The sequence below is a fragment of the Podarcis pityusensis genome, assembly GCF_964106645.2.
Source record: "Podarcis pityusensis genome assembly, chromosome: 12".
NCBI lineage: Eukaryota > Metazoa > Chordata > Lepidosauria > Squamata > Lacertidae > Podarcis > Podarcis pityusensis.
This window is the reverse complement of record NC_138037.1, coordinates 18,793,928-18,820,865: the sequence shown is the minus strand read 5'-3', so window position 1 is coordinate 18,820,865 and position 26,938 is coordinate 18,793,928. Positions and strand designations below refer to the sequence as shown.

The window sequence follows — 26,938 nt, the reverse complement described above, 5'->3', positions numbered from 1 at the left end:
GTTTAATAAAACAGGAGGCTAAAGGAGGAGCCAGGCTGTCAGTGTACATTACAGCTCTATAATACAGTTTATGGAAATTTTCCTCCAGGGTAATCAGGGAGTGATAATCTATAAATGCAGGAACATGATTGATAAGTATATAAATAATTCCATTCAGAAACATGAAAGACCATTACAGCCAATGGCTAAGCACTCAAAAGGCTCCATTATTCTACACCCTTTACTTGGGCTTAGGCCCTGTAATGAACTCCATGTGAATTGACTCCAGAGTATACATGGAATTGCTCTAAGGAATGCATCATTAGTATGGATTAATGACTTCCCCTATATGTCCATATCGCCAGTATGTCTGGCATGCACACATTTACTGCATACAATTACTGCGGATTGCAACACTTAGATAACATTAAAATTATATATCATTGCAATTTTTTTGGTAATATATTGTCATACAAATAATGTTCAGATCTGAAGACACTGTGATCCTCTGCAGGATCATCTAATCTAGATTTAATTTCTATTGATTTCCAGGTAAATGTATACAGGATTGCAGCATAAAGATTTTTTTAAAAATGCAAGAACATTGTATGCTTTTGTCATTGCAATAAAAAGAAAACCGTCAGACTTGGTCTAGTCTTTAGTCTAAAACTAAAATTAACCCTTTTGCTCAAAGACCCCTGAGTTGTTTATAACACCATACATAGAGTGGGTTGCACACATACTTCTCCATCTGAGGATTTCTCCCTACCAGATGGATGATTAATTGCACCAAGGGCACGTCTAGAATCACTCCCTGCTCCATCTGCCACCTACACAGGTGGCTACTACTGCTATCAAAGTAAGCAGTTCTGATCATCATTTTGGTACACCTCTGAGCTGGAGACGCAAGGTATTTCCCACCAGCACACTGCCCCTTTAAGTGCAGCTGGCATAACTTTCTGGAGACAATGGGTATTTCTGAAGGGTGCTGAAGAATGGTGTGATACAGGAATTGTTGCCTCTCTGGTTACTGTCTCTGTTTGCAGGTTCAATTGTTAATTGTAGTGCCTTAGTATACCTGAAAAAAGTATCTGACCAGAGAGGACCGTGGGATAAAAAAAAAAAGTGTGTCAACACCACAGGAAATAATGTCTTACACTCTACCATGTATCCCTCATCTCTCCTAAAGCTGCAATCCTATATTCGCTTACCTGGGAATAAAACCCATTGAACTCAATGGGATTTGCTTCTGAGTAGGCTTACAAAGGATTAAACCATTAACATCATTTCCTGCTCAAGCAATTCCAGCTCTCTATAATTCTCGGCCTTTGTTCAAGGGTGAAACATGGGTGATTTTTTTCAGGAACTGCTCTGTGTTTGTATCTTGGTATTCTGCTCTAGGAATGTCAATTTCAAACATCTCCCATACGAGAAATATGGAAAAAAGGAACTTAAGGCTTCAAACCTATACTCACTGACCTGGAAGTTAGTTCCACTGAACTGAATAGGTATTAACTTTGGAGTAGACATGTCTAAGATTATACTATCAATCACTAAAACAACACTATCCATGTTACTGCAAGAAAACAAAGCTCTAATATCTGTTAACAAACCAATCAATGTTTTCTCTAAACCCTCTTTAGTGCTGAATTATATTATCTTGATTTTAAACTACAGCTAGTTGTAACATGGTACCCATCATAATTTCAGTATATAAAAGTCGATCCTGTCGAGTAACTTTTAGTGCCATTTTTACTGTGCGTGCTGTTTAAGCTAAAATGTAAATACAGCCCCAGTTATAACTAGATTGATATTATGATAAAACATCCCATAGAAATTTAAAGCCACTAAGCCTGAGTTCAGCTTCTTTGTATTATATATCCCTGGAATGTCACAGCTTTTATGAGTTATGTGACCTTGTGATTTATATGGGCCTTGAGAAGTAACTATGTGTTTAGAATGGGGGGAAATCGAGGCTAATAAAACTTCCCAGTAGCCTAAACGCAGGAACAGCTTGTTAGCTAGGGTCAGCCACATGACCCAAAGCATAGTGACAGCTCACTGTTATGACTGCAAGATGGGCGGATTCAGACACGGTAATTAAAAAAATAGTAAAAAATTCCAATGATTTTATATATTTTTTTAAAAAAAGAAGAGGAGCATATGTTCAAATGAAATAGAACTTTGAAAAAAAATAGTGAGGAATTATCATTCATGAAGTCATTCTATCACATCCTAGGAAAATTTGGTCTTTCCAGACAGAAAGGGGAGTAAAATTCCTGTTGTTTTCAAAATACACTTTATGCATATTTAATCTGCAAATATAGTGCTATTCCTTCTAAAAAAATAGTGCATATATGATGTCCTATGGGCCTGAGGGCGTCAATGCACACATGAAGTTCCACCATCAACAAGTATTTGTTTATATAGAGAAAAGAGATCAACATAAACATTTGTCCATGTGGACTTGCTCCTTACATTGAAATGCACATAAATGTTTGATGTTTACACTGAAGTGCTGGAGAGACTCTAAACTGGGATAAATATCTACAGAGCTTGAATAATTTTCTTTGAAGTCAATAAAGATTTCACAGATTTCAGTAAAAATGATAGAACATTTCGGCTGAAATGAATATGATCCTATAAATTTATTAGGAGCTATATGAAACTTGCAAGGTGCAAGTTTAAAAGACCAAAGAGATCCTATCTTTCTTTGATTGTTTGAGAAATTTATATTTTCCTATGGATATTTCTTATGACTAGAGAGCTGAATTTTATCAGCAAAACAAACGTTGGTGGTTCCAGATGCCAGCTTCCAAGATAATCACAACCTGGAGAATGACCTTTGTGTTTATTTCATAAGGCTCGGGAACAGCAAACACTAGCAGCGACTGTTTTTAATGTAGACATCATTGTAGTGGCTGACATTTTAAAAATTTCATAAATAATTGCATTCCTTGTGAACAGCTCTTCTACTTCATGCCACACAGTATACGTATTGCTAAGTATTTCCTTTTGAAATTTTACAGCGAAACATAGCCCCATTTGTTCCATTGTAAAATATGCAAGAGACAGAATCCCGTTCTTTATTGCATGTCTGAAATGGCAATAACCTCCTCTCTAGACACCTGCAGAAATCCCCATTTAACAAATAAAATGCATATAGTCTTCATTAGTTGTAAACTTAATTTGGTCTTTGGGGAAATATAAAGTCAGATGGGACTAGCCTTTTCTTCCCTTCCCCTTTTCTCCTTTCCAGCAATTAAAACTTAAGAAACTTACATGTGAACGTTTTAAAGTATTATTGCTCAAGTCATATAAAGATGCAGTAGTTCTTTTTTAAATCAGACAGGCACTTACAATTTTGATGTTTTATTGCCTGCCGAAAAGGTTTCTGTTTTGCCAAGCATTTTTAGAATATTAATTTGATGTAGTGTTGATTAGTTGTTCTGTATTTTATGATTTTATAAATGTACACTATAATGATTGTACTGCGCACTGCCATGACATTTTCTCTCTCCATTTTCTGCACACCATGCAGAATTTTAGAGACTTTTGTCATGCCACCTTTCTCTAAATGCTGCAACATTTCCTCATAGGTAAACTCTTCGTTCCCTTGATCATTTTGGTCACCGTTCTTTGAATGTTTTCCAACTTTATAATATCCTTTCTGAGGTGAGGCAACCAGAGCTGTGCACAGCATTCCAAATGTGGTTGCACCATTGATTTGTATTCCTCTCCTTTCCCCTGCAAAGCCTCCCCCCAGTCTGATCTGGAAGGCCCCTCAACTATTTAGAGCAAATTTGGGAAGCACGCAGGGGGTTGCAAAATCTGTTTCTCCAGTGGTGTACAGTGGTACCTCGAGTTAAGAACTTAATTCGTTCTGGACGTCTATTCTTAACCTGAAACTTTTCTAAACCTGAGGTACCACTTTAGCTATTCTCTTCCTGAAGCAAAGTTCTTAACCCAAGGTACTATTTCTGGGTTAGTGGAGTCTGTAACCCGAAGCGTCTGTAACCTGAAGCATCTGTAACCCGAGGTACCACTGTACTGTTTTACTGCTGGATTGACACCACTGGATTTCACCCTGTAAGATTTATTTATTTTATTTAAAGTCCCATGTACAGGCCACCACCCTTCATGCAAATAGATTCCATGGCACCGTACCATAGGAGCAAATGAAATTTATTCATACCAAATGCAATGTACCAGAAACATTTATAACTGATTAACAAAATGAGAAGAGGAAATGATAAACTTATTAAACTGAGATAAAAAAGGCAGGACCACCAGCATGTTGATCTGTCCTGCCTCCAGATTTCTAGAATGTAAAGTCATGTTGTAGGAGACCAAATACACCATTAAAATGTACTTATGTTTTTGGTTTGTTTGTTTTTCAAAAACTTTCTATTCTGGACAACAGCCATATGAGAAATACGGTATGTAAAATCACCCCACAACTGGCCCTACTGAACATTTTCCAAGACAATAATGCCCACTCACATCACAAAGAACTCATAACCCACCTACTCTCAGCAGCCAGAAACACCATAACCAGACACTGGAGAGACCTGTCAGGAGTAAGCATGGACCAATGGTACTAAATAGTATGGGAAACAGCCTTACTAGAAAAATTAACCAATAAACTGAAACTGACATGGGGACAAATAGAAGAAGATGCCTTCACCCCGGTATGGCTCCCCTTTATCACATACACAGCCCAACAAGACAACGACAAGAATCTACCAACAGTATACGAATCAATATGGCTAACCTGATTCAAAAACACCCACCCAATTCACACATGAAAACAAAGTCCACCACAGCCAACCACAAACAAGCAACCGCACCCTAGGCCAACCCCAACTTCTCTCACCTCCAAAGCAACACAAGCGAATAACAAAGAGAACCTGCACAAACGACGCTGACACAAAACCCCACACATACATTAAGTAAAATAGAAACATCGCCACTCGACCCCACCCCCACCCACCATGGCCCCCTCCACCTCTTCCCCCCCTTTCTTCCTAATGTAACACCAATGTCTCAACAAATGAAACTGACCTGTAGAAAATGTTACTTGAAAAAAAAGAGACATTGCACATACTTTTGTAAGCCCAGAAATCTTTAATAAAAAATACATTAAAAAACCCACAACTTTCAAATAGTACTGGTATAGTACATATGGTTTGGTATAAGGTTTATCTTACGCTTAATAGCATGTTTTTGTACAATGGAGCATCTTAGTGTCTTAGTGTAGGTTATCTTTCCTTTCTCTGAATCTGAAGAAAGGATGCTATTAAATATTCTGTCATACCTGTAATACCACTGCAAGCATCATTCTAATAAATCTCAGAGGCTTTGCCCCTTAAACTATCCAACTTTTGTTACTGAAAAGAGAACAAAGAGATCTTAAACAGTACACCCAGTTTCTGGTCTGTCACTGTTGCCTGTGACATAAACTATTGTGCTGTCCTACCAATTACATCAAACCTCCCTATAATAAGCATCATTACAAGAACATCTCTTCATAACACATAAATGCTTGGGGGCACAGACTTGTCGAGATGAACAGGGACTTACGCACATAACTCCCATTAGCGTTAATAAGAGTTGGCAATGTAATTCCCAAGATATTGGAAAGAGACTATTGTGCATCCGCTGGTGCTCAAAGATGGGAGTTTTAATTATAATGAGCCTAGAGAATAAAGGCTGTAATACTGAACACTCTTAAGTCCCATTGACTTCAATGCAATGTCTCTTCAATGAGACATATTCATGAGATGGGATGGCTGCTATGGGATCATTTTCACTTCTTTCTGAGCAGGGAAATACTTTTTAGCTGGAATCACATCATATATGTGAAGGTCAGGGTGTCTCAAGCCAGCGAGTGACATCAGTTTCAATTTGCCTGCCCCTAAATTATTTTGGAAGAAGTTAATCTAAGTAATTTAATAGTGCAGCTACCCTTCCATCTCCCAAGCGATGGCAGCCACCCACCATCTACTTCCTTTGAACATCCCTGTGGATAAAACAGGGATCCAGCCATACAGATTACATAGTCTGCAGACAGCCTTGTAAAGCACTAGGGGTCCCAGGTAGCCTGACTTAGGCATCTTATTCAATGTGCCATCATGGCAGCTTATCAAGCTGTGGAGGGTCCAGGAAAAAAAATGCTGGTTGAGTACAGAAGGAGCAAAGTATACTACTAGGTGGGCAAGTTAAGCCCACAACTCCAAAAGCAAAATAACAGTATGTTAATGACAGAGCCCAGCAATGGGGAGCAAATGTGGGAGTAACTCCATGGGGGGGCACTTGCTCCCTCTTTCTGCTTCTGGTGCAGCCTATGTGTCATGGACTGGCTGGGTGCAGAGGAGTGGTGGGAGGCACTAGCTGGGGAACCCCCGGGGAAGAAGGCTCAGAGCCAGGGAACCGGTGGTGGGACAATGATACATGGTCAGAGGCAGAAGATGGAGTAGCTGGGAGGACGAGGTGTCAGAAGTTGAAGAGGCAACAGGGTTTAGTGAGCAAGAAGAAGCTGGGACAGAGGGCAATCCAGAATCAGAGGCAGAAGAGGAGGGGTCCAAGCGGCAGCGATGAGGCAGGCCGTTGAAGAATCCAGGGAGCCTCCTCTTCCTGTTGTGACCAGCTCTCCTCCCCACTGGTCTCTTACACAATTAGAAAAATGAAGAGGGCAGCACAATGAAATACAAGGTGATGAAGCCTTAGGCTGCTGGGGAAGGAACCATTGGAGGAGTCTTAGAGAGAGGTGGGAAGGCAGGGGCCTTCAGTCCTTGCAACAGCCTCATTGGGGCAAGTCCTACTAGGAAGAGTTGCTGTGATCACTAGGCCTGTGCTGTTTTGGTTTCTTTGAACAAAAAGTTAACTTCATGGACACTCCTCTTTTTTATTCCTGAGCCACTCCTCATTCTGGCTGCTGACACTAAGTTACCAAGAACTTCTGGGTGCTTAGGTGCCACTAATGCAGTGGTCAGAGGACCATCCTGTAACTTCTAGTTCAGCAGTGTCACGAGGCTAATAGGATTCCACTAGATCCTATAAAGTCCCAGACTCTGGCCTGGCTCCTCAGTTTGAGCACTGTATTGTTTGAGTGAAGGCTGGTTGCATTCAGGCTCTCCAAACTTCTTTGCCTGTTTTTGCTTCAGATCACCAGCCCTGACAATCTTGCAGTTGCCCCCCATCAGACATGTGAAGAAGCAGAACGAGATGACGAAACAGCACCCATGCACCACAAGGATCAGCTGTACTAATCTCCAACAAAAGAGTTCTGTGGAGCGTATCCTACTGATCTCTATCACTGACAAACACAAGGATAAATTACTTGCAAAATGTTTTTAGGAATGCAATTAGGATTACATTGCTAAAGACTCTCCTCCCTGGAAGAGAGGGGAGTGGTTGTGGGCGGGAGCCCGAGCTCCGCCCCTAGCAGGGGGCGTTAGCCCCCTACCTCCTCCACTCACCTGGCTGGCGCCCACGCCCATCGGCAGACACCCAACCAGGTGCCTCCGAGGGGGCGTTTACAGCAGCCTAAATGCTGCGGCGCCAGCCCCTCCTCGGCCTCACTCTCCGTCTTCCCGTCGCGAGTCACCCACCCTCCACTCCCTTTGAGCTCAGGGTCTTAGTTTTTTACTTGGCCTTGCTATGGACTTTAGGTTGGTCGCCCTGGTTGTCCGGGGGGGCTGGTAGGAATTTTTCCATTTGGCATTAGGCTTTTGGGTTTTTTCGCCTACCTCGTAGCAATCGTCACAACTTTCGTGGTATTGGTGGGTAGGTTAGGCATTGGAATAATGTGTTGGAGTGTGTCGAAGGGCTGGGTGTGGCCATCGCCTATGCCTTCAATTTTTGGGTATTCCGTTAAAGGAATCTGGCGGTCGTGTATTCTGTCCGATGCCTGCTTGGCGGGAGGCCATGGCACGACCCTCGGTGACATCAGGGGAGAGCCTATAGTTGGATTAGCATCAACAAGCTCCACCTACTGGTGAATAAACCCCCTTGTTTTAGACATCCAATGCCTAAGCCAATACCTTTTCACTGCTGTAATCAATAAAGTTGTGGCCTTTTCTTGCCCATTAACCTTATATCACGTGTCCTTGTGTATTCATTCCACATTGCGGGGGTCGGGTCCTCGAACCACAACAAATGTATAACTACAAGGAAGCTATAGCACATCTGTTGTTGCATATCCATTTAGTGCTTTAGCATATGTATGTGAATTTTATAAAAATGGGTTTCTTAAAGTTGAATTGCTTAAAAGAATTACAGATAAGCCTCGTTATTTTTCATCGGCTCTTATCAGCATCACCTAAGGCACATTTCCAGTTCTTGTCAAATTACTCATATTTCTGTCAGTGCTAAAGAGCCTATCACAAATCCTGCAGCTTGTGCAAGCTTCAAATATCCTTGAATATTTCATTAATATTTACAAATGTATGCCCACAGTTTCAATAGTTGCTCACATGAACTGTGAAGTGCCAATGTAGCAAAGCAGAAATCCGCTTTTGGAATAAATTGTCACGGCCCAATAAGAAGAACAAGAAAAGGAGCAGAGAGGGAGGCTGCTTCTGTGGCATGCCATGCTATTGTTAAAAACAAGAGAGCATCTCAGCTAAATAGTTTAAAACAGAGCCCCATTGCTTGACATTTAACTGTCTTTTTTTGATCGCTTTTCTCTTCTGGTTCCCTGTGTTGTGTGACACTATGGGGGGCAATACACAGAAGGTTATAGATTAAATACCACACTTATTCTGCCAGTAGCACTTTTAGTGGGAGGGAAATGATGTGTGCCTTCACAAAGAGCGTACTCCCTGGGTGTCTGAAGCAAGCAACCTTTATCTACAACTTCTAAAAGCTTTCCAAGCACAAACCGATCCATAAAGCAGCCAACTTCAAATTTCCCACTATTATCGAGACATTACCTTTTCAACATTCTTGTCAATTCAGTCCACGTTCACAAGGACCTGAGACTTAAATAATGCAGGGTGGATGAAAATGTATTTAACAAACACTGGCCATGAAAAACCAAACAATTCATTGTGTGCGTTTGTCTTGCAACTGGTTCACTTCTAGCTACATGGGGGCACTTAAAGAAAATAAATCACCTTCTACCAACCCCCAGTTTGAGGAGGAAATGTTTGATTCTAAAACTCCTTCATAATATAAAGACAACATGTTTGGGAGAGGGGCACTATGAAAATCATATTGTAAGGATGGTGGATGCATCAAATATATGGACATATCTGCCTGTGGCACAAGTTTTGAATTCATGTAATCACTCTCACAAGCTTGCAAAACACACAGTCCAAGGCTATTCAGTGATATTACAGTGCACAGTCCGAGTCAAATATTTCCCCATTAAACCCCAAACGATACAAAAACACATTAAAAAGCTGCATAACGCAAAGCAAAGCATATATACTAACAAACAACAACAAGAAATCAGACAGAATAACCTGCCTGGTCAAAAATCCCAGCAGAAAATATGAACATTCCATCTCTTCCGAAAGGACAACAAGGAAGCAGAACCGCAAACCTCTAGGGAGGAAATAGTTCCACAGCCCTGTAGCCAAAAATGTAAAGGAGCTGCTTCTGGCTTTGGCAGTTTTCACTCCCTCAGGGATTAGCAAATGAAACAGGGTGTGATCAGATGATCAGAGCTAGCATGGGTGGGCAGGAGAAGACGAGGTAGTGTCTGATCTATATTGAAGGGCTTTAAAGGTAAGCACCAGCATGTTGAATTCAGCTAGAAGCATACTGGCAGCCTGTGCGCTGGAACAGTGTCCATGTCTTCCTACAACCGTTAGGAGACAACCATTAGGAGACAAGTACAACCTGAAGCTTCCAGCTTGTCTTCAAGGACTACCCCACATTGAATGTGTTGGAACAGACAAGACTGGAGGTGATGGCAGTTCACTTCAGCACTTGAAGATCTCTATCCAAGAAGATGCAGAGAGTGCAAGACAAGAAAAGCTGAGAGGAAAATATTCTGAAGCTACTGCAACACCTGGCTTATCAAAAGATTGGGATGGATCAAGCAAAGCTTCCACATATTGAAACTTTAATCAATCACAGGTAAATCTGCTCCCACGGAGATCAGAGGACATCCCACAAGACTTGCTGAGAGTTCCTACAGATCTTGCAGAACTAGTCATGATGTTTGTAAGGGCTGGGATACACAGATTTCTCCCTACTCTCACGCAGCTTTGGAGAATGATTTCTATCATCCTGTAGGTGCTTTTAAGTTGTTGCAGGGTTTTTTTGGTGTATTTTTTTTTTAAAGTAAGAGATCCTAATCACAGATCTCCCATGTCACATCTAATTTGGCCCTGTGCCTTCTGCTAAGATCCAACAGCTGATAGCTGCTTCAACTGCTGTATGACTTTTTGAAGCTTGGTCTCTTAAGGCCTTCTGTTGCATCTCACATGTTCACCTACCCTTCAATATTTCTATGATTGTTTCCAGCTTGGCTTAAATGATCTTATGCGGACATGATCCTTTCCCCTCGTCCTGCTCTGTAGTTTCTACTTGTATTATCCTGTTCTGATTTCATCTCACCCAACAAATAAAACAGCTACACTTGCATCCAGTGTGTGTGTGTGTGTGTGTACACACACACACATACACAAAAGCACGTCAAAGTGCAAGTAGATAAATAGATACTGCTCTGGCGGGAAGGTAAACGGCGTTTCCATGTGCTGCTCTGGTTTTGCCAGAAGCAGCTTAGTCACACTGGCCACATGACCCAGAAAAACTGTCTGCGGACAAACGTCGGCTCCCTCGGCCACTAAAGCGAGATGAGCGCTGCAACCCCAGAGTCATTCGCGACTGGACTTAACTGTCAGGGGGTCCTTTACCATTTTTTATATCTGTAAATAGAGATATAAGTTATAGTTTTCCTTTTTAATATTTGGCACTATGGCAACCTTTGGCTCTCTCACTTTGAAATTTAATTAATAAACAGTAATATCCTGTGCTAAAAGAGACCCCTAGCTTCATTGGGCTGGATTTTATTTTATTTTTTTCACAGCTTGCCCAAACTAATTAATGAGATTCCAGTCCTGTGTCAGACGTATGACACAGTGATCACAGTTATGGAAACAAACAAACAAACATTACTGTTTTTATACGCCAGGTATCCATACTTTAGCAATTTACAGAGGAAACAGAAGTATGTTCACATAAGCACTTTCATTCCACTCCATCTCCTTTTACATTTGTACAACCTCATTGCCCTTGTGGCTGCATGGTTGTAAGCAACAACAGAAAACTGTGCCAGTTCCATCACGAGTGCAATTTTATTCTGACTTCCACTAGGGAGTTAATCTGGCCCGTTGTGTTAAGTGTTTGCCATCTGCTAAAGCACAGAACAACCACAGAAGAAAAAGAAAACCCAGCTAAAGCAGTCCATTCACATAATAAGGATGTGAACCTAACATAGTCATGGGAAACTATCATTTTTCACATACGCATTGTGAATCAGTTCCCAGACTTTTGTGGACAGAAGGACAAATGAAATGAGAGCCAGGATGTGTTAAGTGATCTGCAGATTAAGTGGAGGGTTTTTGTTGTTGTTGTTTGCTTATGCTATTTGAGAAGGGGGCAAAAATTATTTCTGTATACACTATTTAAAATCTATGAGAAAGATCCTTAGGGAATACACAGAGACACACAGACACAGTGTATTTTCTCAAACTGCATTAACGTAAAACATATCAAAAGTGGGCTATTTGGAATAAACTCTTTTGGGGTGCAAAAGCTTTCTGTACTCTTCTAGTAATGGCTAGTTCTGCCATGAATAATAGTGAGATATACATATCATGGCACAACTATATATATATAACCAAGGAGAATGTTCCCTAGGTTCTGTTTGAAGCTCAAAAGGAAAAAATAGTGTTTCAGAGCTGAATAGACATTGAGGATCATCTGGTCCAATATTCTGCTCAATTGCAGAACACAACTACCACATCCTTGACAGATGGCCATTTGGCCTTTGCTTAAATAACTTCAGCAAAGGAGAGCCTATCATGTCCCAAGACAGGATGTTCTACCAGCAAACAGCTCTTACCATCAGGAAGTTTCTCTTGGTGTTTAGTCAAAATCTGCTCCCCTGCAGTTTTCATCCACTGGTGGTTCTAATCCTGCACTCTGGAGAACAAAGAATACATCTGCTCCATTTTCTGTGCGACAGAACTTTCAGATTGTTGAATAAAGCTACCATGTCTCTCTTTAATGCCCAGCTCTTTTAACGATTCCTCATACTACTCTTGGTGGTTCTAACTTGGATGAGCTCTACATTTTAACCCTTGCAAAACCACCCACAAAAGATATCTGTAAGCAACTTATGTTTTGCAGCCATTCTTAAAATGGAATTGCAGCCGATGGGAATGGACACGCCTTACCTGCCAGACTCTGCTATATCTCACAATGGTGGCTTTGATGGTGTCCACAGTCAATTATCCTGGATAGTAAATGACAACATGACACTAGACAAATTTGTGGAGAATAAGTCTCAGCAGCTATTCACTATGACAGCTAAATGGAAACTTCCCTGTTCAGAGACAATGTACCTCTGTGTACTAAATGCCTGGGTCAAACAACAGGAGGACCATCCCCATATCTCTTTAAACTTTTCAGAGGCATCTGCCTGACTGCTGTTAGAAATAGAAGTGGCCTATGGTCTGATCCAACAAGGTATTGCTTCAGTTCTTATATTGTGGCATTTAAGCTAGCATCATAAAAACGTAATTGATGCAACAATACCTCTCAGAATTGGCTGGTGATTTTTTTCTTTCTTTAACATTGAACCATCTGGGAAAGGCCATTTAATCTCTCCGTTTTCTATTTAGCAAGTGCTTATAATTGTAAAGCATGTTGCTACCTTCAGTTAGGAAACATGATCACAATTAACCTACTAGTCTGGGTTCAGTAGAAATCATGTTAAATACAAATTGCCACACATGAAGAAGTCAAGGCCAGGACATTAGTCACTGCAAATGCTGTATTCAAGTGTGGTTCAAATTTTCAGCTGGTGCAACTTAAGTGAGCCAGTGGAGTGTGCTATTGAGAACATAGTCTATGCTTCCATTATTTTCATTGCAATTGGCATAGCCTTGGCAACAGTTAAATATATTTTTATTCGTTTTCAGATTGCAACACATGGGTTAGATTTACTTTTAGATCCATGGTTGATCTTGCTTTTATAAATAGTGTAAGAAGGCACTTAAGAAACCATTTTACTCCCACATCTTTCGAAAGGCGATGCTGTTTTTCTAATTTCTTAAACAAAGTGTCTTAAGCAATTTGCTCCTAGAATAGATTGCATCCAAAACGTGATTTATTTATTATTTATGGCTGATTAAAAAAATAAAATCCTGAAAATTAACAGCTTAAAATGTCTAATGTGTAAAACAGCAGTGGAGCATTAGAACAAGCGGGCGCTGGCTTATCTAGCACTCTTTGTATTCATAACCTAAAACTGCAGAAAATGTAATCCTTTAGTGTCTTAAAACTGACATGAGTTATCAATAACTTGACATAAGAAACAGAATTTAGTGAAGCACATGTGGGGTTTAATAGTGCTATTGTTGTATAGAGGCAGGAAAACAGAAGCTTTAAATTAATGATCTTCCCCCCATAAACCTGATAAAAAAGTGAGTTTTGAAGGGGGCACGACACTATTATTTTCTGGATTTCCCTACCCACTATGTTCTCATGTTATATAGCTGGGATGGGGAACCTGTGGCCTTACAGATGTTTCTGGACTCTTATCATCCCTGATCACTGGCCGAACTGGATGGGGCTGATGGGTTCAGCAACATCTGTAAGTCCTCAGACCTCATCCCTGACATGTAACTTCAAGTTAACACCATTACAAGTTACCCCTTATCATTTTACTTTTGAAAGACCAAGTTTTCAAGGCAACTTTATATCTGATAAACAGGAAAGGTCTTCTTAAGACACAGCGTTGTTTTTCTTTGATAAGAAGGAAGCTCTGACATCCGCTATTTTTAAAATAAAACACCATTTCAATTTTTTAAAGGCGACTTCAAGCTGCAGCTTGAGTAATAGAGGGTGCCGTTGATTTTTTTCCAAGCCTAACAAAAGGCAGTGTCAGCATCAGGATACAAATAACAGTCTTGGAAGCATATTAATTGCAAACAGAGGTGTGCAATCTGCATGACTTTGTTTTATTTACGAATCTGTGTTCTGCCCTTCCATGCAAAGGAGCCCAGAATGATAAAAAGCAAGATGTTAAAGCAGTACAATTCAAAATCAACTAAAAACATATTTAAAGCATCTAAAAAATTGTTTTAAAAAACAATTTAAAACCATTTCCAAACCATCTAAGAACTGCCCACGCTCACACCAAAGACAGATGCCATTCATTTGGGACACATTCCATGTTCCTTGCTGAGCAGTAATTCTTAGCATGCAGAAACAGGAGTTTCAGCACTTGCAGTTAGGCCCTCCGAAAATGACAGCACCATAGTATGATTTGCTCATCAAGTGTTTCTTTCCTGCCTTTGATCACAATATCAGACAACTGCCCTTGCTATGGCAGCAAAACAACAACAACAACAACAACAAATAATTCATTTTATTAAGTGAAAAGTAACATCTACCAAGTGCACTTCATTCTTTGGGTAGCATGAATATCTCGTAAGGTTTAAAAATAATTGTGTTGCCTTACTGAAGTCTGGAAACTAATATGAATGTGTCTGTAAATCATGGTGTTCTTTCCCCCCACCTCCCAAGTGAAATTTCAGCTTCGGCTTCAGAGAAATATGCAATAAGGTTGCCATCTGTGTCATTTTACTCAGCCCAGATCGACATTTTCGCAGTGTTCCCAGACTGCTACATAGCTTAGTTATTAGCAATTACAAACATGGCTCAGTTATTAGCAATGGGATGTCTTCATCCAGTTCATATCGTCTGTGCCTCTTTTATTTATTTTGGAGGAACAATGAGTATAAAACATCTCTGCTGGACTCTGACACGGTGTTTACAAAGGCAGATGTCTACAGCAATCAAGAGGCGGTTGGGGGAGGCGGAGAAGGAGGATGCTGTTACAGCCACTGAAAGTTGCTTTCATCAGAGTTTGACTTGTACTCAAGGGTTGCTACAACAAGGCCTTTTCAGAAAATACAAAGAGATGAGAGTGGGAAGCAAGAAAACAGCTCCAGACAGCAAAATATTAAATGTCTTTCCCTTTCTTACGCTAGTGAGCCCAGAAGCTTTCTTAGGAGATAGCTGTGGCTCATCAGTGAACAGACACCCATATAAACATATACTTATATATAAAACTGCCAAAACTGTATTTTTCTCCCGCTGCTTCAGATGTTGGAATGCAAGGGGGGGGGAGGGGAAGAAGATTTGGGTCCCATGCCAGAGGAAAGAGAAACATCCCTTTGCACTAGTGCTGGAGTCACTGACCTCATAAGATGACCCTTTTCTAGCTTAATAAACTGAGCTAGGAACAAGCTTTGTGCCTGTGTACACAGGCCATTTCTTTCTTCCTTCTCATTATTCTGTGATAAGCCCAGACATCTTCAATTAACCATAATTTCTTGCTTCGTGCAAACAAGGAAACTAATGTCACCAGGTTCAGAAAAAGAAAGGATCTTAAACCAATGTTAACTCTGGAAACCATAGTTTCCCAGTTGGGATGAAAGAGGAAGTTAAACTGTGGTTAATTAAAGTTTTAGCAGCATACCACAGAATGCTGAGAAGGAAGGAAGGAAATGATGGCGATCATGCAGTCTTCTGCATATTAAGCCAAGATATGATCTCCTGAACAGGGATGTTGTGTGTCCAATCTTATAGGCTGCTACTTCAACTCAGCAGGTAAAAAGGTAAAGGTAAAAGACCCCTGGACAGTTAAGTCCAGTCAAAGGCGACTATGAGGTGTGGCGCTCATCTCGCTTTCAGGCCAAGGAAGCTGGCGTTTGTTCACAGACAGTTTCCCAGGTCATGTGGCCAGCATGACTAAACTGCTTCTGGCGCAACAGAACACAGTGACGGAAACCAGAGCGCACAGAAACACCATTTACCTTTCTACTGCAGCTGTACCTATTTATCTACTTGCACTGGTGTGCTTTCGAACTGCTAGGTTGGCAGGAGCTGGGACAGAGGAACGGGACTTCACCCCCTTGTGGGGATTCGAACCGCCGACCTTCTGATCAGCAAGCCCAAGAGGCTCAGTGGTTTAGACCACAGCGCCACCCGCATCACTCAGAACATATAGTGGCAATGTATGTCTACTAATGGGTGAGAAAGTATTCCTTCATCAAGATGAATGTACTAGAAGACTAAACCCAAACATTCTTTTTATAGAAAAAAGGAAGAACAGTAGATTAGTGGTAGAGCATCTGTTTTGCATGCAGGAGGTCCCATACCCAACCCCTGGCATCTCCAGATAGGGCTGGGAAAGGCCCCTGCCTAAAATCCTGGAGAGCTGCTGCTACTGAGTTTAGGCATCACTGAGCTAGACTGACCAGTGGTCTGGCTCATTGTAAGTGAGCTGCCTATACTCCTGGTAACAAGCAGCAAACTGGAGAATGAAAGATATAGAAGATAGCTGCGTCATCATCACAATTTCTCCTTCTTTCAGAGTCCCTTTCAGTGCAACACAGAAGTCACTGACAAAAATTAATGTAGTACAAAACCAAAAAAATCCTTTATAGGTCCTTTACAAAGAAGAGTAATTTTCTCTGACATTTAAAAAGAATTCAGATCATGAGATGCCATATGGTAAAAAATTACAGCTGCCTGACAGAAAGACAGAACCCTAATTTTATAAAGTTCTTTCCTGTACCCTACTTAAGTAAAAACAACAGGCTGATTCATAGCTTCCCAATTATTTGCAATAGAAAGGGGGGGGGGGGAGGTTGTCTCTCTTCTTCCAGCTAAACCATAAGAAGAATCTGGGATCCCACATCCTCAGAGCTTTGCAGGAGGAACATTCCATAATCTTCCCCCTATAGTAGCCCACCCAGGCACTAATACAGACAACTCACACATGCAAAGCATTTCATGTATTGTGTTCAGGATTAGGTTGACAATGCTCGCATTTATGGCCACATTGGGGAACAGGGAATAAACTGTGATCTCTTAGGAAGAGACTGAGCAGAGACCTTTTTCCTTGAGCCTTTGGAAAGCATTGAACCAGTATCCCCATGCAAGTTTAACACTACTATGAGGAGAGCATCATAACTACATAGCATGCCTTATTTAAAGAAGAATAGAAATACAGTCATACCTTGGTTGTCGAATAGAATCTGTTCTAGAAGTCCGTTCGACTTCCGAAAACGTTCGAAAACCAAGGTGCAGCTTCCAATTGGTTGCAGGAGCTTTCTGCACTCAATCCAAAGCCACGTCAGACGTTCGGGTTCCAAATAACGTTCGCAAACCGGAACACTAACTTCAGAGTTTGCGGCATTCGGGAGCCAAAACGTTTGAGTCGCGAGGCATTCGCGAACCAAGGTACAACTGTTATAACAATTTTGTTACATGCATCTGAACATTTAAAGGTACAATCAGGCAGCTACTCATCACACAGGGACTGACTCTAGTGCCTTCAATAGTGACATAGAAGGGAGTTTCTCTGCACTCACACCATGAGAGAAGCTCAACCTGTCAAAATAAATGGGATTTAAACATTCCAGCGCACACTTATATCTTGGTTTTCAACAGGGTTTGAGTGTCTATCTTGCTCCAGACAGCTCTCCTACTGATTATTTTTTTAGAAGTGTAAATTTATTTTCCAACCTTGGATTGGTCTTTTACCTTTCCAAAGCTACATGAAGCCACAGTAGCAGCCCTGTTGCATGAGACCAAAGGCTTATCTAGCACAGCATCCTTTTCCCCACAATGCCCATGGGAAACTCAACCAGGGAGGGCATAAGCACAACAGCTCCCTCCCACCACTGCTTCCTAGCAACCAGCATCAAAGAGGGATGTCATTTCTGATCCTGAAAGTACTACACAGCCACCATGACTAGTTGCCATTGACAGATTTCTTAATCTAATCTCATTTTTAAAGTTAAATTGGTGGCTATAATCACATATTGCAGTAATTCATTCCACAGTCAAGGAGAACTTCCCCTTACCTGCCTTCTCCTAACATTCATCTTCATTGCGTGACCCTAGCGCCTGGTATTTTTTCTTTCACGCTATGGATAAATTTTAAATATCTTTATTATTTCTTCCCTCTTACTCACCTCCCCACTTCAAATTAGGGGTGGCGTGGCTAACACCCAATTCATTATTACAATCAGTGCATATGAGGTGTATGTCGTTAGGACTTTTTGTATCATTGTGCAAACTTTTCACATTAAATTTGTTCCCACAAATCTTACAAGATCTTATAAGATAGCCATAAAGATACAGAGAAGTGAATCTGCGTAAATACCCTCAAGCATGACATACGATCTAGTCTACAATGTGTCTTCCTGGTAACTGGCTCGCAGCCCAGGCCAGGTGTCCCTTGATCTTCAGAGGCCCAGGTAATATGTCTCTTTGCCACATCTCATACTGACTATGGGATATAATATCATAACTGTCCAGAATCTTATTAAACTCCTTTTCTCATTGAAGTTGGGTCATTCTTCCCATCAGCTGCCCCACCTCAGATAAGCTATACAACCCATTCCACAATTATCTTTACATAATGATCACTAGCCATATACTCTGAATTTCATCCAGCATATTTATCCCCTAGTCCTCATCAGCCTCAAACACAACAGCAGAACTGCTTTCAGATAGCTGCTCCTACTTATCTTGGTTTCTCATTTTCTTCACTGGCATTTACTTTGAATAGAATCCTTCGGGTCAGTTTAAAGAGGCGTTAAAATGCAGGGGAAAGAAAGGTGTTTTTTAAAAACAAACAAAACATTTACACAGGCAAGGGCGAAACCTACATATGACACCTTTTACAACTGCTCTGAGAAGCACCCCTCCTCCCTGCAAAAAGAAAAAAACGATACTAGAGGGTGCACCAAAGTTGATCGCTTAGCAAAATAAATAAATAAAACTCTTAACACACACAAGCAAATCCACACCAAAGCAAAACCAGACATGTCATTAAAACAAAAGAAACCGCACAGTGGAAAAGAAGCTATGTGCCAGATACTTCCAACCAGGAGCAGCCTTTGGGGGAGAAAAAAAGTAATGGGTCTACAAGTTCAAACTGCCCAAGATGCCTTTAAAGTGATCCCAGTCCCCTCCTCACATGAGAACACAACCATTACTGTCATTGCTGTTAGGTTCACAGCTCTCTGGGGGAACACTGCTAATGCAGAACGGACTAGTTCCATAAAGACAATAAGCACTGTACTTGAAATTACTTGCAAATGGATGGCATTTGCCGCTCCGTTTTCAGTTAGAACCGAGCCTTTTATATGCTCTTCTCTTAAGCAGTAACATGTCTCCTATGGATAGAATTACCACTTCATTTCTTTTGTTTTGCTTTGTTAGTTTAGATAACTTTTCCCCCTCATCTTTTTTAAATCACTACACATTCCAAATGATTGGTTCCCTATGCGTTAACAAAGATAAAAGGGTTTTTTGTTGTTGTTGTCCAGAAGGTGGAGAACAGCTGCAGCTGCAGCCCTTTAAAAATGCCCTACGTTGGCAGAAGGGGGCAACAAGAGACATGCCCCATTGTGGGGTCTGCAGAGAGAATGACTGGTGGGCAAGTTTTCCCTCTGCACAAGCAAGGAAGCAACCTTTTGAGAACCAGAAGGAGTGGCTGATGAATACCCATCCAAGGATATTTCACCAGCTTGCATTACTTATGCACCCACCCTGAAGAGAAACAGCCATCTGACCTTACCTACCCTGCTCTAGACTAGGGATAGAGAACCCAATCAATAGATGAATAAAAAGGCAGCTGTCCTTCAAAATTCATGCTTCTCTCAATTTTCTAGTTTTTCAGCCAAAAAACATATACGTACTGGGGGAAAGTGTGCACAAAAAGGGATGGATATGCGCAAATATGGTTTGCATTATGGAGAACTTCTTGCAACAATGCATATATTAGGATAGGTAAAGGTAAAGGGACCGCTGACCATTAGGTCTAGTCGTGACCGACTCTGGGGTTGCGGCACTCATCTCGCTTTATTGGCTGAGGGAGCCGGCGTACAGCTTCCGGGTCATGTGGCCAGCATGACTAAGCCGCTTCTGGTGAACCAGAGCAGCGCACGGAAATGCCGTTTACCTTCCCGCAGGAGCGGTACCTATTTATCTACTTGCACTTTGACGTGCTTTCAAACTGCTAGGTTGGCAGGAGCTGGGACCGAGCAACGGGAGCTCACCCCGTCGTGGGGATTCGAACCGCCAACCTTCTGATCGGCAAGTCCTAGGCTCTGTGGTTTAACCCACAGTGCCACCCGTGTCCCTATATATTAGGATAAATGCACACAAATAGGCATATGTATTTTGATGGGAGAGTTTCTTAAAATAAAATACGTAAAAGAGTCTGGAACCTTGTGCAGATATGGGGTGAACTGAACTTAAGATTGGGAAAATAAAGGGAAAGAGCAATTGCCAGAGGTGGAAGGGATGATAGATTATTCCCTGTCTTAATTCTGTGGTGACGTTTAGATGAGTGTTTATGCCCTTGTGGTGGTCGCTGCTTATTTGCTGATGTAACAAGCCTCTAAACTACCATTTAGCTTCATCAGCAAATGCACTGGAATCTCTCTCTCTCTCTCTCTCTCTCTCTCTCTCTCTCTCTGTGTGTGTGTATGGCTGCTGCTCATCTCCAACTACAATGCAGTGTTAAGACTTTCACTTTTGCACTTTGTCTCTAGGAAATATTTAAGAGAAGTTAGAAAAGTGCTTTGACTTATAGTATTTGGCAGCCTGTTTTGTAATAGAATAGCTCGCATTGTCTATTATAAATCTATGTACAGACATTCTGGATTTGAGCCCAGATATGAATATACACATTGATAAAAGTTTGTAGGATTGTGACACAAAATTCCCAAGGGTTTTGTGGGAATGTCAAAAAACACTCAGCAACTGGGAGATGTACCTATTGAGAAAAGCCATCTTACGTCTCTCCCTTAATCTTTTTTTTTAATGGAGATGGATTTGAATTGGGAAAGAGAGCTTTTAGCTAAAGAATTGCCTTTGTATAGCTTTTCAATACAGTATATAATTCACAACTCATACCTGAGCTTAGAAGTAACAACTTCTTTGCTATTTCAGTGTCATGTAAGGTGGTGCTTGGTGTTGTAGGTGGATACAGCTGCTCAAATGTGTGCAAAGAAGTGGCAAAACAATGTGAGTAATAGGCAGGGGTGCAATGCATAAATTAGGAAAATCTTCACAACTTGCTCCAGCAACGGAACAAGCTTTCTAGATGATACCGAGCATCACTTGAAGGACTCTGTTAAGGATAGGATATCCTGAGTGATCCTTTTTAGGAAATATATAGGAGAGTTCTGGTTGCAGAGAGTACAAGCTTCCCTAAATTGGACTGTCTGCTGCAGGGACAAACCCATGTTTTGGTGGATGAGAAACTCACTGCATGATGATCCTGGCATCCAACTTAGATTGTAGGTTCTAATAGAAAATATAACAAGGAGGTTGGGCAATTTACTACAGAGATGGAAAATCCATTCACAGGATCGGTCCATAGATCTCGTTAACCCTGTGACCAGATATTTCTTTTTCCTAATGGTAGCAGGAAGGCATTTGGCATTTCTGCTTGAATAATTGTTTTCTTATTTAATGTTAAGAACTCACCATTACTGTGAATATAACCAAGAGCTACTGATGGGACTTTAATGAAACCATAAGCCAACGGCAGACAAAAATCACCTTGAGACTTTGAATTTCAAAACATTTTGTAAGACTTTGCCTGAGTTCAGCTCACTCGTTTGAGTAAGCTCTGAGGAATACGATATTTAAATCTCAAATAAATAGCTTTAGAGGAACTTTTCATGTTCTTTTGAACCATTCCCATAGCTGGCAAATACATTTGGTTTGATATCATACCCCCTGGATCCTGACCTAAATACTACATCCAAGTCAACTAAAGGGGAAAATAGTATTTAAAACTTTTTAAATTCTTTTTGTCTGCCAAATCACAGCCTCCTGCAATCAGGATTGATTACAAACAGCCAATTAAGAAGCATTTGGAACATGATCTGAACACTAATCCTCTCTCATGTTCTTTCTTATACCTAATTATCAGCCTTAAGATGGCTATTATAGCTTAATTGCTAGATTTACTTCTGGAACTCCTGAAGAAACTGATATATATATGTGTGTATGTACAATACACACTCCTGTTTGTAAGTCTTTGTGCATATTATTCTATCATACTTACACACAGACATAAAAATAGAGAATATTGCAAAGCATATTGTATTTAAGGACTATTAACAACATCAAATAACAGATTAATTCTGTTTATCAACCAGTACTATGCAGACTGATTCCTTGTAATCATCAGCAGGCATAGACTGCAACAAGTTAACATTTTAAGCAAACAAACCTCTTTTTTTTAACATGTGGAGGAAAAGGTTGTTTAAATTAAATCAACACCAAGAAGCACAATCATATGAAAGGAAGGATTCCAATTACTATATATTTCAGTTTGGAAAGAGACCCTGACCTTTTGTTCTGCCTTTTAAAAAGTGTTCTTGACATCCTTGTTCACACCAGGCCTTGTGTGGTCTATATTATAAACATCAACTTAGTCTTGATTGAAAGTATTCTTCTTATACCAATTTAACACCAACCTTTCCTGCAGCTCCATTGATTATAGGCAAATGCACTAATATAAGCAACATACTAGTGAAAAAGAAGCAACAGTTACAAACATGCACAGATCCCTCTTACAGCCAGCACAGTTGTGTTTAGGCTCTGCTGAAATCAATCAGATGATGTGAGTATGCCAGTTTAAGTGGTCGGGGAGTTATTAAATGCACTACTACCGCCATATTAAAATGTTCCTTGGCTCATTCATCTAAAACAAACGAAAGAAAATACCTGCTCAAGTAGGAGGCATTCAGGGACAGTAGCTGGCTGTAATTTGCTCAACACTTTTTTCCTTGCAGAAGTTCAGTGTAGACAAGGCTACTCAGCAAAAAGCCACTTAAATAGTTTGACAATGGAGGCTTTTCACAGCGGCTAAAAGCTTGGATGAGCAACAAAAGAGTGCTTATTAAAGGCAGTAATCAGGAGCACAATATAATTCCCAACATCTTTCAACTCTCTTTTACACTCAGAGCCATATGAAAATTACCCTGAACTATCTTTAGAACCTCTTGTCTTTAGAAGGCAAGCAGACAAGTATTTGCCCTATAAAACAAGGGCAAATACTTCTATAGTCTTTTTAATGATCCACTAGAGTCTCCTGTTATCGGAATACCTTATGGGCTATTAATCTTTCACCGCAATATTTCAGGGTAAGAGGAAGAAATAAGCCCTTAAATAGATGTTAAATGTTGGGTAAGTGAAGATGTTCATGTGCAGAGAAGCAAGATCGTGGCAGCAAGCCCTGCTCCACATCCCTTATTCATTTGAAGGTTTCATGAGGTATTATTGTACAAGACAACTCAGTGTGCACACTTGCTAAAGTATGAGACCAGGCATAGAAAGCCTGTGGTCCTTCAGATGTTGCTGACCTACAACTCCTATCCTCCCTGACCACACTGACCACAGGCCATGCTGACTGAGTTCGATGGTAGTTGTTGTCCAAAACTTCTAAAGGGCACCAGGTACAATAGGTCTTAAATTACCAAAGTTCTAGGCAGTACCTATACTTTATCTCTCAAATGAGAGGTGTCCGTTTGCCTAAAAAACATACTTTTAAGCCTGAAAGATCTTCCCTGTAATCCAAAATAGTTCTAACTATTGCAAAGTGGCTGAAAAGACCCTGGTTCCAACTGGATGTATTTCAATTAGGACATAAAGTAGGGTCTAGGTTGAAGGTCTTACTAAGGTGGTATTTTGTCTGCTTATTTATCTGAATTTGTTACTTGCTCTTCACTGAAAGGTACCAGGGTGGGATGCATACATTCAATAAAACATATTAAACAACATGAAAGCATAATTTAAAACCATAATTAAAATGCAAAGAGTAGTGTCCAAACTTTTTTCAAAGAGGGCCAGATCTGATGAAGTGAAGGGCCATGAGGGCCAACCAAAGGGCCAACCAAAGTTGTTGACCTTTTTTTAGGGTTGAAGTTGTTGAGGGTTTCTTAGGATTTTACCCCAGGAAAGAAACTTCCACAGGGGCCGGATTAAACCGACTGGCGGGCCGGATTAACCGAAATGGACTTTGGACATGTATGGAGGGGAAACAACCTGATGTAAATAATGCACCTGCTCCCGAAAGCCTGGGCATAAAAGGTGTGTCTTGACTAACCAGTGAAAAGAGTTTAATGATAGATGCAGCTCCAAGGGGAGGGAGTTCCATAACTAATGGGCCATCGCAGAGAAGGCTTTTGCATGTGCCATTAACCATTGGCAGCACCAAGAGCAGGATCTCTCCAGCTTAACATTTGGGCAGGTCTATACAGATGGAGGGTACTTGAGGCTAAATCCTCTGGAACTTTGTACTTCCAGAACATAGAAGATGTAATCTGCTTTCAGTCACCGAATGGGACAGCAGGCTCTGCACTTTCAAAAGGGAATACAATTTGTCGGGGACCATGAATTTTTGAAAGACAATCATAACAGCAGCAAAACAAAATAAATCCAAGCATATTCATATAGTCATGATAATAATGTTTCAGCTGAGATTCCTGCATTGCAGGGGGTTAGACCAGATGGCCATCTACCATTCTATTACGATAATCCTATTTAGAATGAGATTCACACGAAATACGAATTTATGGAGTTGTATTCCATTCCACAACAGCATCAAAGCATAGCAGCTTTGAAACTGCCTTCAACAGCAGATGGTGGGACTCTTAAAAAACAAAAAACTTTAAAGTACTAAACAATGGCAACATACCATATATATTATTGTGGACAAGCAAAAAAGATGTTACATGAACTCTGTTACTATCAACAGCCCAACTTTAATCTCATCAAATCATGAAATTGGGTTTGTTTGACAGGACCTGTTTTTTAATTTTTAAAAAGTAAGGTTGACTGGCATTAATTACATTTTGTGTATGACTTATAAATTAGAGTAGTGGTAAGTAAATGGTAAGGACAGGGCAGCTAGTCTGCACAAAGCAGATTGCCTGATGAGTTGGGCACATTCCAGCAATGTGCTGTATATAGTTAAACGTACAGCCCGGATTTAATTTGTAAAATGAGAGGTGGTGGAACTCAAGCATATCTGATATTTATGCTCTCTGCCCTAGCAGTCTTGTCAGGGCCACGGGGAACAAGGTTCTTACAGGGTTATTCCTTAGAGGGTCTTAGAAGGCTCAAGTCTGCTGTTGTGAATGGGGCAGCTGTCTGCAGCAAGAAGAGGTTCCAATAAAATTCTCCATACTCTGGCTTGGATACAAGCTTCAGGGAACTAAACAGATCACTGATAGAGAGGGCAAGACAGAGAAATTATTCTCTGTCTCAGGTTGTGGTTTTTTTTAAATGAGCCAGGGAAGAATTCACAATTCCTATTTGCAAAAGTTTCTATAAACCCAACATTAAGAAATAATATATATCATGGCAGCGAACAGCATAAAAATCAATAAAGAAACTGCATACATAAAATAAGTACAAAATACATCACAGATCGGATTAATATATCTACATCGCTGGATCACCTCTCAGGGCAAGCCAGCATAAAGTAGGTGCCTAAATGTCAATATTGGAATAACATTCCAAAAGGAAAGTGATGCCACACTAAAGGTCTTGGTGAACATATGGGGAACTTTGGGAACAACACAACTAAGAGTGTCCTGGCTCACCTATACCTGTCACCATATGCCGAACTCTACATGGATCCTCTTAACCCATATTCTTCAATAGCAGTTTGGCAAGGGACCTGGCCTTTAATTGGCGCATACGCCGTACCCTCCAAGTGTTCCTATTTTCCTGGAATTATGAAAGCCATCCTGGCTTCTGATTTGATCCAGGAATGTCTGCATTTTCGCACCAGCACCGCTGCCACTGAGCTTGGCAGGAGGATGAGCCAGCACTTGTCCTGAGCGATGGCAGTGGCTGAAGCGGCGGCTGTGAGGGGACAACCTATTGCCTCTCCAGGGCCACTGCTGCCGGCCTCCTCCCTTTGGAAGCTCAGAGAGCAGGTGAGGAGGAGGAGAGGTTCCTGCTGCCACCAAGGCCCAACCTTGTGTCACACACTGGCTCTGAGGTGCAGGCAGAGGGCAGGGCTGCCCTGGGTAGGAAGAAAGGGGGAGCGGAGATGAGTGCAAGAAGTCTTTATTTATCTATTTATCTATTTATTTATTTATTTAAATTTATTTTTAAATCTTGCAACTGGTGTGTGTTTTTCTTTTTGTAAATCTACAAAAGTATAAAATAAAACCGGGATTAAGGGTTTTTCTTAGCTGGCGTAGACTGCAGGCATAGGCAAACTCCGGCCCTCCAGATGTTTGGGACTACAATTCCCATCATCCCTGACCACTGGTCCTGTTAGCTAGGGATGATGGGAATTGTAGTCCCAGACATCTGGAGGACCGGAGTTTGCCTATGCCTGGTGTAGAGCTTGTGTGCCATTGATGTAGTGGTGGTAGAAATGCTGGGGGAGGGGGAATGGGGGGTTGAGGAGGGTCAATTGGTGGAGGGGGGGCAGAATGAGAAATGTCCCTATCTTCATCTGAAGCATGTTGGAGGGTTTGACAAGATAGTGAAATTACTAATGTACAACACAGCTTTCTGCTTTCAAAAACCTATACCAGGACCAGAGCCAATTCCTTACTTGATGGGATTCAGACTTTTATGGATACTGGTTTACAACAGAATTATGTTATCCATATTTCTGCAGGATGGTAAATACACTGAGTGG

At 41.0% G+C, this 26,938-nt stretch overlaps 1 protein-coding gene across 3 annotated transcripts in view; it reads right to left on the bottom strand.

Moving 5' to 3' along the window:
* NRP1 (neuropilin 1) overlaps positions 1-26,938 on the bottom strand; it is a 127,149-nt gene that overhangs the window by 89,582 nt on the left and 10,629 nt on the right. The window lies entirely within an intron of this gene.